General features: G+C 45.6%; 1 long non-coding RNA gene across 1 annotated transcript; it reads right to left on the bottom strand.

The window, feature by feature from the left end:
• Nucleotides 1–5,493: 5,493 nt before the first annotated feature.
• On the bottom strand, nt 5,494–10,740 carry LOC138641511 (uncharacterized). Its single transcript, XR_011313891.1, has 5 exons — nt 10,693–10,740; nt 10,568–10,606; nt 9,118–9,150; nt 8,687–8,732; nt 5,494–5,758 (listed from the first exon to the last, which is right to left on the bottom strand). It is a non-coding gene; the product is annotated as an uncharacterized lncRNA (long non-coding RNA).
• Between the last annotated feature and the right edge of the window lie 1,740 nt (nt 10,741–12,480).

Raw genomic sequence — 12,480 nt, 5'->3', positions numbered from 1 at the left:
ATAAAAAATTCTGGGCTAAATAATTATTTTTGAGGAAAGAAAACGTATTTATTATTTTCACGGCTCTGCGTTGTAAACTTCTGTGAAGCACTTGGGGGTTCAAAGTGCTCACCACACATCTAGATGAGTTCCTTTCGGGGTCTAGTTTCCAAAATGGGGTCACTTGTGGGGGGTTTCTACTGTTTAGCCACATCAGGGGCTCTGCAAACGCAACGTGACGCCCGCAGAGCATTCCATCAAAGTCTGCATTTCAAAACATCACTACTTCACTTCCGAGCCCCGGCGTGTGCCCAAACAGTGGTTTACCCCCACACATGGGGTATCAGTGTACTCAGGAGAAACTGGACAACAACTTTTGGGGTGAAATTTCTCCTGTTACCCTTGGGAAAATAAAAATTGCAGGCTAAAATATCATTTTTGAGAAAATAATTTTTATTTTTTATTTTCATGGCTCTGCGTTATAAACTTCTGTGAAGCACTTGGGGGTTCAAAGTCCTCACCACACATCTAGATAAGTTCCTTTCGGGGTCGAGTTTCCAAAATGGGGTCACTTGTGGGGGGTTTCTACTGTTTAGCCACATCAGGGGCTCTGCAAACGCAACGTGACGCACGCAGAGCATTCCATCAAAGTCTGCATTTCAAAACGTCACTACTTCACTTCCGAGCCCCGACGTGTGCCCAGTGGTTTACCCCCACACATGGGGTATCAGTGTACTCAGGAGAAACTGGACAACAACTTTTGGGGTGAAATTTCTCCTGTTACCCTTGGGAAAATAAAAAATTGCAGGCTAAAAGATCATTTTTGAGAAAATAATTTTTTTTTTTTTTTCATGGCTCTGCGTTATAAACTTCTGTGAAGCACTTGGGGGCTCAAAGTCCTCACCACACATCTAGATTAGTTCCTTTGGGGGTCTAGTTTCCAAAATGGGGTCATTTGTGGGGGATCTCCAATGTTTAGGCATACAGGGGCTCTCCAAACGTGACATGGTGTCCGCTAATGATTGGAGCTAATTTTCCATTTAAAAAGCCAAATGGCGTGCCTTCCCTTCCGAGCCCTGCCGTGCGCCCAAACAGTGGTTTACCCCCACATATGGGGTATCAGCATACTCAGGACAAACTGGACAAGAACATTTGGGGTCCAATTTCTCCTATTACCCTTGGCAAAATAGGAAATTCCAGGCTAAAAAATCATTTTTGAGGAAAGAAAAATTATTTTTTATTTTCATGGCTCTGCGTTATAAACTTCTGTGAAGCACCTGGGGGTTTAAAGTGCTCACTAGGCATCTAGATAAGTTCCTTGGGGGGTCTAGTTTCCAAAATGGGGTCACTTGTGGGGGAGCTCCAATGTTTAGGCACACAGGGGCTCTCCAAACGCGACATGGTGTCCGCTAACGATGGAGATAATTTTTCATTCAAAAAGTCAAATGGCGCTCCTTCCCTTCCGAGCCTTACCATGTGCCCAAACAGTGGTTTACCCCCACATGTGAGGTATTGGTGTACTCAGGAGAAATTGCGCAACAAATTTTAGGATCCACTTTATCCTGTTGCCCATGTGAAAATGAAAAAATTGAGGCTAAAAGAATTTTTTTGTGAAAAAAAAGTACTTTTTCATTTTTACGGATCAATTTGTGAAGCACCTGGGGGTTCAAAGTGCTCACTATGCATCTAGATAAGTTCCTTGGGGCGTCTAGTTTCCAAAATGGGGTCACTTGTGGGGGAGCTCCAATTTTTAGGCACACGGGGGCTCTCCAAACGTGACATGGTGTCCGCTAAAGAGTGGAGCCAATTTTTCATTCAAAAAGTCAAATGGCGCTCCTTCCCTTCCAAGCCCTGTCGTGCGCCCAAACAGTGGTTTACCCTAACATATGAGGTATCAGTGTACTCAGGACAAATTGGACAACAACTTTCGTGGTTCAGTTTCTCCTTTGACCATTGGGAAAATAAAAAAATTGTTGCTAAAAGATAATTTTTGTGACTAAAAAGTTAAATGTTCATTTTTTCCTTCCATGTTGCTTCTGCTGCTGTGAAGTACCTGAAGGGTTAATAAACTTCTTGAATGTGGTTTTGAGTACCTTGAGGGGTGCAGTTTTTAGAATGGTGTCACTTTTGGGTATTTTCAGCCATATAGACCCCTCAAACTGACTTCAAATGTGAGGTGGTCCCTAAAAAAAATGGTTTTGTAAATTTTGTTGTAAAAATGAGAAATTGCTGGTCAAATTTTAACCCTTATAACTTCCTAGCAAAAAAAAATTTTGTTTCCAAAATTGTGCTGATGTAAAGTATACATGTGGGAAATGTTATTTATTAACTATTTTGTGTCACATAACTCTCTAGTTTAACAGAATAAAAATTCAAAATGTGAAAATTGCGAAATTTTCAAAATTTTCGCCAAATTTCCGTTTTTATCACAAATAAACGCAGAATTTATTGACCTAAATTTACCACTAACATGAAGCCCAATATGTCACGAAAAAACAATCTCAGAACCGCTAGGATCCGTTGAAGCGTTCCTGAGTTATTACCTCATAAAGGGACACTGGTCAGAATTGCAAAAAACGGCAAGGTCTTTAAGGTCAAAATAGGCTGGGTCATGAAGGGGTTAAAAAAAACTATAAAAGTACAAATATTTAGTATCGCCGTGTCCGTAACGACCCGACCTATAAAACCCTTCAGTGAACACCGTAAAAAAAAAACCGAGGCAAAAAAATATCATACTGCCGAACAAAAAGTGGAATAGCACGCGATCAAAAAATCAGATACAAATAAACATGGTACCGGTGAAAACGTCATCGTGTCCCACAAAAAACGAGCCACCACACAGCGTCATGAGTGAAAAAATAAAAAAGTTATAGTCCTCAGAATAAAGCAATGCAAAAATCTTTTTTTCTATAAAATAGCTTTTATCGCATAAAAGCACCAAAGCATAAAAAAAATAATCTAAATGAGGTATCGCTGTAATCGTACTGACCCGAAGAATAAAACTGCTTTATCCATGTTACCAAACGCGGAACGGTATAAACGCCCCCTCCCCCCCAAAAAGAAATGAATAGCTGGTTTTTGGTCATACTGCCTCACAAAAATCGGAATAAAAAGCGATCAAAAAATGTCATGTGCCCAAAAATGCTACGAATAAAAACGTCAACTCGTCCCGCAAAAAACAAGACCTCAAATGAGTCTGTGGACCAAAATATGGAAAAATTATAGCTCTCAAAATGTGGCAACGCAAAAATATTTTTTGCAATAAAAAGCGTCTTTTAGTGTATGACAGCTGCCAATCATAAAAATCCGCAAAAAAACGCTATAAAAGTAAATCAAATCCCCCTTCATCACCCCCTTAGGGAAAAAGGGAAGTTAGGAAAAAATAAAAAGAATAAAAAAAGTATTTATTTCCATTTTCCCATTAGGGTTAGGGCTAGGGTTAGGGCTAGGGTTGGGGCTAGGGTTAGGGCTAGGGTTGGGGTTAGGGCTAGTGTTAGGGTTGGGGCTAGGGTTAGGGTTGAGGCTAGGGTTAGGATTACATTTAGGGTTGGGATTAGAGTTAGGGGTGTGTCAGGGTTAGGGGTGTGGTTAGGGTTAGGGTTGGGATTAGGGTTAGGGGTGTGGTTGGGATTAGGGGTGTGTTTGGATTAGGGTTTCAGTTAGAATTGGGGGTTTCCACTGTTTAGGCACATCAGGGGCTCTCCAAACGCGACATGGCGTCCGATCTCAATTCCAGCCAATTCTGCGTTGAAAAAGTAAAACAGTGCTCCTTCCCTTCCGAGCTCTCCCGTGCACCCAAACAGGGTGGGGTATCAGTGTACTCAGGACAAATTGGACAACAACTTCTTGGGTCCAATTTCTCTTGTTACCCTTGGGAAAATAAAAATTTGGGGGGCTAAAAAAACATTTTTGTGGGACACGGCTCTGCATTATTAACTGTAGTGAAACACTTGGGGGTTCAAAGTTCTCACAACACATTTAGATATGTTCCTTGGTGGGTCTAGTTTCCAATATGGTGTCACTTGTGGGGGTTTCTACTGTTTAGTTACATTAGGGGCTCTGCAAACGCAATGAGACGCCTGCAGACTATACTATCTAAGTCTGCATTCCAAATGGCGCTCCTTCCCTTCCGAGCTCTGCCATGCGCCCAAACAGTGGTTCCCCCCACATATGGGGTATAAGCGTACTCAGGACAAATTGGACAACAACTTTTGGGGACCAATTTCTCCTGTTACCCTTGGGAAAATACAAAACTGGGGGCTAAAAAAATAATTTTTGTGGAAATTTTTTTTTTTTATTTTCACGGCTCTGCGTTATAAACTGTAGTGAAACACTTGGAGTTCAAAGCTCTCACAACACATCTAGATAAGATCCTTAGGGGGTCTACTTTCCAAACTGGTGTCACTTGTGGAGGGTTTCAATGTTTAAGCACATCAGTGGCTCTCCAAACGCAACATGGCGTCCCATCTCAATTCCAGACAATTTTGCATTGAAAAGTCAAACGGCGCTCCTTCCCTTCCGAGCTCTGCCTTGCACCCAAACAGTGGTTTACCCCCACATATGGGATATCAGCGTACTCAGGACAAATTGCACAACAACTTTTGGGGTACAATTTCTTCTGGCACCCTTGGGAAAATAAAAAATTGGGGGCGAAAAATTCATTTTTCTGAAAAATTATTATTTTTTTATTTTTACGACTCTACATTATAAACTTCTGTGAAGCACTTGGTGAGTCAAAGTGCTCACCACACATCTAGATAAGTTCCTTAGGGGGTCTACTTTCCAAAATGGTGTCATTTGTGGGGGTTTCAATGTTTAGGCACATTAGTGGCTTTCCAAACGCAACATGGCGTCCCATCTCAATTCCAGCCAATTTTGCATTGGAAAGTCAAATGGCGCTCCTTCCCTTCCGATCTCTGCCATGCGCCCAAACAGTGGTTTACCCCCACATATTGGGTATCCAGCTACTTAGGACAAATTTTAAAACAACTTTTGTGGTCCATTTTCTCCTGTTACCCTTGGTAAAATAAAACAAATTGGAGCTGAAGTAAAATGTTTGTGAAAAAAAAATTAAATGTTCATTTTTTTTAAACATTCCAAAAATTCTTGTGAAACAACTGAAGGGTTAATAAACTTCTTGAATGTGGTTTTGAGAACCTTGAGGGGTGCAGTTTTTAGAATGGTGTCACACTTGGGTATTTTCTATCATATAGACCCCTTAAAATGACTTCAAATGTGATGTGGTCCCTAAAAAAATGGTGTTATAAAAATGAGAAATTGCTGGTCAACTTTTAATCCATATAACTCCCTATCAAAAAAAAAAGTTTTTTCCAAAATTGTGCTGATGTAAAGTAGACATGTGGAAAATGTTACTTATTAAGTATTTTGTGTGACATATCTCTGTGATTTAAGGGCATAAAAATTCAATGAAGTACAATATTTCACAAGAAAACAATGTCAGAATCACCGGGATCCGTTGAAATGTTCCAGAGTTATAACCTCATAAAGGGACAGTGGTCAGAAATGTAAAAATTGGCCTGGTCATAACGTGCAAACCACCCTTGGGGGTAAAGGGGTTAAAAACATGTACGAGGTACAGGAGGGCGAAGACAATGACGTGGTCAGGCGGTCCGAGGTCGGGTCAGGCAGCACAGGATCAGAATGCGTAGCCGAGGTCAGGAGTGGAGAGATCAGATAGGATGGAATACGAGCCGGGTCAATAACGGGAGAAACCAAAACAACCGGAATATTAACTTTAATTTAGCTTGCAGACACAACCCTGAAAGAGAGAAGAAGATATGTTACACAGTGTCATCTAACCTGCCTGGATTAACCACCTGAAAAATGTACTGTACAGAGACGTATCCATCATCAATCAAGAAGTAGGGGCAGCTCAAGCGAGAAAAAGTGGAGATGAGCCAAGGATTGCCAGTAACTGATACACCCACCAGTGACTGATACACTTACCAGTGACTGATACACCTACCAGTGACTGATACTCCCACCAGTAACTGATACACCCACCAGTGACTGATACACCCGCCAGTAACTGATACGCGTACCAGTGACTGATACGCCCACCAGTAACTGATACACCCACCAGTGACTGATACGCCTACCAGTGACTGATACGCCCCCAGTGACTGATACGCCCACCAGTGACTGATATGCCTACCAGTGACTGACATGCCCACCAGTGACTAATACTCCCACGAGTGACTGATTTTCCTACCAGTGACTGATACGCCCCCCAGTGACTGATACGCCCCCCAGTGACTGATACGCCCGGCTGTGACTGATACGCCCCCCAGTGACTGATACGCCCACCAGTGACTGATACGCCCGCCAGTGACTGATATGCCTACCAGTGACTGATACGCCTACTAGTGACTGATACGCCTACTAGTGACTGATACGCCCCCCAGTGACTGATACGCCCCCAGTGAATGATACGCCCGCCAGTGACTGATACGCCCGCCAGTGACTGATACGCCCGCCAGTGACTGATACGCCCGCCAGTAACTGATACGCCCACCAGTGACTGATACGCCTACCAGTGACTGATACGCCCCCCAGTGACTGATACGCCCACCAGTGACTGATATGCCTACCAGTGACTGAAACGCCCACCAGTGACTGATACGCCTGCCAGTGACTGATACGCCCGCCAGTGACTGATACGCCCGCCAGTGACTGATACGCCCGCCAGTAACTGATACACCCACCAGTGACTGATACGCCTACCAGTGACTGATACGCCCCCCAGTGACTGATACGCCCACCAGTGACTGATATGCCTACCAGTGACTGAAACGCCCACCAGTGACTAATACTCCTACGAGTGACTGATTTTCCTACCAGTGACTGATACGCCCCCCAGTGACTGATACGCCCACCAGTGACTGATACGCCCGTCAGTGACTGATACGCCTACCAGTGACTGATACGCCTACTAGTGACTGATACGCCTACTAGTGACTGATACGCCCCCAGTGACTGATACGCCCCCCAGTAACTGATACGCCCGCCAGTGACTGATACGCCCGCCAGTGACTGATACGCCCGCCAGTAACTGATACACCCACCAGTGACTGATACGCCCACCAGTGACTGATATGCCTACCAGTGACTGATACGCCTACTAGTGACTGATACGCCCCCAGTGACTGATACGCCCCCCAGTAACTGATACGCCCGCCAGTGACTGATACGCCCGCCAGTGACTGATACGCCCGCCAGTGACTGATACGCCCGCCAGTGACTGATACGCCCGCCAGTAACTGATACGCCCGCCAGTAACTGATACACCCCCCAGTGACTGATACGCCCACCAGTGACTGATACGCCTACCAGTGACTGATACGCCCCCCAGTGACTGATACGCCCACCAGTGACTGATATGCCTACCAGTGACTGAAACGCCCACCAGTGACTAATACTCCCATGAGTGACTGATTTTCCTACCAGTGACTGATACGCCCACCAGTGACTGATACGCCCGCCAGTGACTGATTTGCCTACCAGTGACTGATACGCCCACCAGTGACTGATACGCCTACTAGTGACTGATACGCCCCCCAGTGACTAATACGCCCCCAGTGACTGATACGCCCCCAGTGACTGATACGCACCCCAGTGACTGATACACCCACCAGTGACTGATACGCCCGCCAGTGACTGATACGCCCGCCAGTGACTGATACGCCCGCCAGTAACTGATAGACCCACCAGTGACTGATACGCCCCCCAGTGACTGATACGCCCACCAGTAACTGATAGACCCACCAGTGACTGATACGCCCCCCAGTGACTGATACGCCCACCAGTGACTGATACGCCCACCAGTGACTGATACGCCCGCCAGTGACTAATACTCCCACGAGTGACTGATTTTCCTACCAGTGGCTGATACGCCCGCCAGTGACTGATACGCCGGCCAGTGACTGATATGCCTACCAGTGACTGATACGCCCGCCAGTGAGTGATACGCTCCCAGTGACTGATATGCCCACCAGTGACTGATACGCCTACCAGTGACTGATATGCCCACTAGTGACTGATACGCCTACCAGTGACTGATATGCCCACTAGTGACTGATACGCCTACCAGTGACTGATATGCCCACTAGTGACTGGTATGCCCCCCAGTGACTGATACGTCCCCCCAGTGACTGATATGCCTACCAGTGACTGATATGCCCCCCAGTGACTGATACGCCCACTAGTGACTGATACGCCTACCAGTGACTGATATGCCCACTAGTGACTGATACGCCTACCAGTGACTGATATGCCCACTAGTGACTGATACGCCCCCAGTGACTGATATGCCCACCAGTGACTGATATGCCCAGCAGTGACTGATACGCCCCCCCAATGACTGATATGCCCCCCAGTGACTGATACGCCTACCAGTGACTGATATGCCCACTAGTGACTGATACGCCCCCAGTGACTGATATGCCCACCAGTGACTGATATGCCCACCAGTGACTGATACGCCCCCCAGTGACTGATACGCCTACCAGTGACTGATACGCCCGCCAGTGACTGATACTGAAAGTCCCAGCACTTTATGATCAGTGGCTTCTGATCCTGAGGATGAAAGTGAGCAAATAGCAAGCAGCACATTGTATAGTTTATACTCTGTACAGGGATGAATGTAAGGAGTAGAGCGCCCCCTTGTGTCATAGTCTTGTATACTTACATTTTACTTCTGGGTCGGGCAGCAGCAGCAGAAGGTGGACAGGAAGCTAAAAAGAAAGAAATGAGATTTAGCTGAGAACAGAAACGTCTCCTAATGACACAATGAGCTATGGAAATAGTCACTTAATTTTCCCCATTGCAGCCACCACATCTGACTTTGGGGTGAATATGAGGGTGACCCCAACTTCTAAGCTCCTCCCATTTTCGGGGGCAGTGATTCTACATTTCCCAGCATTACCAGTGTTAAAAACCAGGTGAGGCTGGGCCGCCCTCCACATGGCCAGTATTACGGAATGTATCCTTTAACCAAATACATACACCCTCACCACAACCATTTCTTGAAGAGGGTCCTGACTCCCCCACAAAGACTGTACAGGGGATAATATATAAGAGCAGAATGGCCTCACTCGTCAGGGTCGGACGTGTATTTACCTTGATGGTGGCGGTGGTGTTTCTTCAATGGAGCTGGAGGGAAATAGAAGCCATTAGCCACAAAGAAATTCTCTATTTACTGAAGAAATACAAAACAATGTTGGGAATATCCAGATTATTATCACTAAAGTCCAAGCATAAAGCTCCTGTGTCCCCATGTAATCTCCATCCCAGGGCCCTATAGTTATGTGTGATGTCGGGAGAGAAGGATCCGGCCTGTTGGATTCCCAGAGGAGTCTGGCAGCGGCTCTGTCATAGAGAACACAGGGGTGCTGGGCCGAGCTGAGCGTCCTGTGTATGGGGGAGTCGGGAAAGATCGCTGTCAGCCCAATAATGGTTTGGGGGCTTAATGTGTGCGGGGTCTTTTCTCTGAGCTATTATGTGACTATGTACTTTCAGCTGTTCGGTTTCTTTCCTTCCTCAGCCGATCACTAGGATCAGGGTATGAAGGGCGGGAAGGAGAAGCTGCCATATGACAGCAGCTCCAATCTCTGCAGCACGATATGTATAGACCCCACCACCCCCCATACAGCTGGTTACCGTCCTGTGTCCCCCCAAGCTCTGACTAAAGGTACCTTCACACATAACGATTTCGTTAACGATATCATTGCAACGTCACGCTTTTTTGTGACGTAGCAACGATCCCGCTAACGATATCTTTATGTGTGACAGCGACCAACGATCAGGCCCCTGCTGGGAGATCGTTGGTCATGGGGAATGATCAGGACCTTTTTTTGATCGCTGATCACCCCACTGACATCGCTGAATCGGCATGTGTGACGCCGATCTAGCGATGTGTTCACCTGTAACCGGGGTAAATATTTACCCTGGTTACCATTGTAAAAGTAAAAAAAAAAACACTACATACTCACAATCCGATGTCTGTCACGTCTCCCGGCGTCAGCTTCCCTGCACTGTGTCAGCGCCGGCCGGCCGTAAAGCAGAGCACAGCGGTGACGCCACCGCTCTGCTTTACGGCCGGCGCTTACACAGTGCAGGGAAGCTGGCGCCGGGCGACGTGACAGACATCAGAATGTGAGTATGTAGTGTTTTTTTTTTTTTAAATTTTTACAATGGTAACCAGGGTAAATATCGGGTTACTAAGTGCGGCCCTACGCTTAGTAACCCGATGTTTACCCTGGTTACCCGGCGACTCCGGCATCGTTGAAGACAGTTTCAACGATGCCGAAGTCTTTCCCCGGATCATTGGTCGCTGGAGAGAGCTGTCTGTGTGACAGCTCCCCAGCGACCACACAACGACTTACCAACGATCACGGCCAGGTCGTATCGCTGGTCGTGATCATTGGTAAATCGTTTAGTGTAACGGTACCTTTACACTGTGACAACTCTGCCTAGTCCCTGTGATTTACAAGAGGTGATAATGACTCCTGGAGATGAGCAGACCCCAAAGAAAGACATATCTGTAGTAACAAGATCTTCTATCACTCACATGTTGTCCGCCAGCCAGATGTACATGGCTTTATCTGCTCTAAAAAATCCAGAGAGAGAAAAACAAAGACAATGAGATGTGATGACCCCAATTATGGCTGGCAGCCATTCTCTGCGGACACTTACTCATACTTGGCGGCTTCTTTCAATTTCTTCACTTTCTCCGCATCCTCACTGAAACACAGAATAGAAAACATCCCATTAGATTAGAATGTTGGGAGCAAAGATTTATAGCCCCATGACCCCAATAATAATCTACTACATAGTGGTCTCCAGTTTTATCCATTATAAGTGGAGGATCATCCTGTAGGGACCCCATATAATGTCAGTGTTATCACCCCAAAAAATCACTGTCTGCCCCTAATAATAATAATCCTCTTCCTATTGTATCTGTCGCCATCCCTAAAGGATCCTCAGAGGAAGATGAGGAGACGCGATCTCTGTCTCCTCATATCTGGAATATGGAGTCTCTGCGGCTGTCACATTAGATCGCTGGAGTCTCTTCCTGCACCCCGTGACCATGTCAGATAATGGGGGCTCCTAATTCATGTCCACAACCGTTCTCAGTGTCCATGTACAGTATTATCTGCTGAATACATGGAGCCCCCCAGTGTGGGTGTCTCTCTACAGCTGGTGAGATGTGGAGACAGACGTCCTACCCCTCGACCTGTAGAGATCAGATGTCTCTGATGTTATGTCTGTAATCAGCGCCTTCTACCTCTACTTACATCACCACGGTGGTCTCCTCTGCTTTCTCCTCCTCCTTCAGTTCTTCCTTTACTTCTCCTCCTTCTTCCACTCTAATCTCTTCCACTTGCTTTTCCTCACTATGAAAGACATAACAGAACATCTCAGACATAAATCTAGAAATATATTGTTCCCTCACATGTTCTATGTCCAGAGTGGACGACTCCCTTCATTAGTTCTGGGTTTTCCTGAGATGAGAAGAGTTGTGTCCGAGGTCAATCTATGTTCTTCTCTGTGCTATAACTAGAAAAAGCTAAAGACAACGTTCTGTGTAATGTTCTGGATTTACTCATCATCTACAAACATCTCATTACAGGAGAGAAAACGTACAAGGAGCCCGGAGAAATATATATGTCCAGACACATAAAAGGTATATAAGTGATAGGCGTATAAGTAATGAGCGCCAGGTTTCTGCCCTTGGTGCAGGTAAGGGTGCGGCCTCCCTTCCTTTGAGCTGGACATTAAGTATATGTTGCTTCCCATTTGCTGGGTGTCCATATTCGGGACCCGGTCCTGCTCGGCCCTTATTCGTATTGATGTCACTATGACACATGGTAAATACTAGAGGTTAGGACCATCCTGATTTGAGTGCACCTTCCTTGACGCTGTTGGGATGACTTTTACGCTTCTTTTTTTACCAACATGGTGTTTCGTAAGTGCCCACGGTTATCTCCATGCACTATTGCTTTTAATTATTCACTTTCAGCAGAGTAAATGTTCATTATGTTTCTGTCTTAGGTTTTGTCTTATCCCTCGACCTGTAGAGATCAGACGTCTCTGATGTTATGTCTGTAAAATCACCTCCTTCTACCTCTACTTACATCACCACGGTGGTCTCCTCTGCCTTCACCTCCTCCTTCTGTTCTTCCTTTACTTCTTCTCCTCCTTCCTCCACCCTAATCTCTTCCACTTTCTCTTCCTCACTAGTACTAAAGACATAACAGAACATCTCAGACATAAATGTAGAAATATATTGTTCCCTCACATGTCCTATGTCCAGAGTGGATGACTCCCTTCATTAGTTCGGAAAATTGTGTCGGCGGTAGATCTATATTCTTCTTTATGCTATAACTAACATGGTATATAGTAGATGTATATGGACACAAATTGCAACAAAGAAGATGACTGACTACAATGTGAAATGGGGGATTGAGCACTCAGATAAGT

This window comes from Ranitomeya imitator, chromosome 6 (assembly GCF_032444005.1).
Source record: "Ranitomeya imitator isolate aRanImi1 chromosome 6, aRanImi1.pri, whole genome shotgun sequence".
Lineage (NCBI taxonomy): Eukaryota > Metazoa > Chordata > Amphibia > Anura > Dendrobatidae > Ranitomeya > Ranitomeya imitator.
Note: the sequence above shows the minus strand (reverse complement) of the source record. Positions and strands in the feature narration are given on the sequence as shown.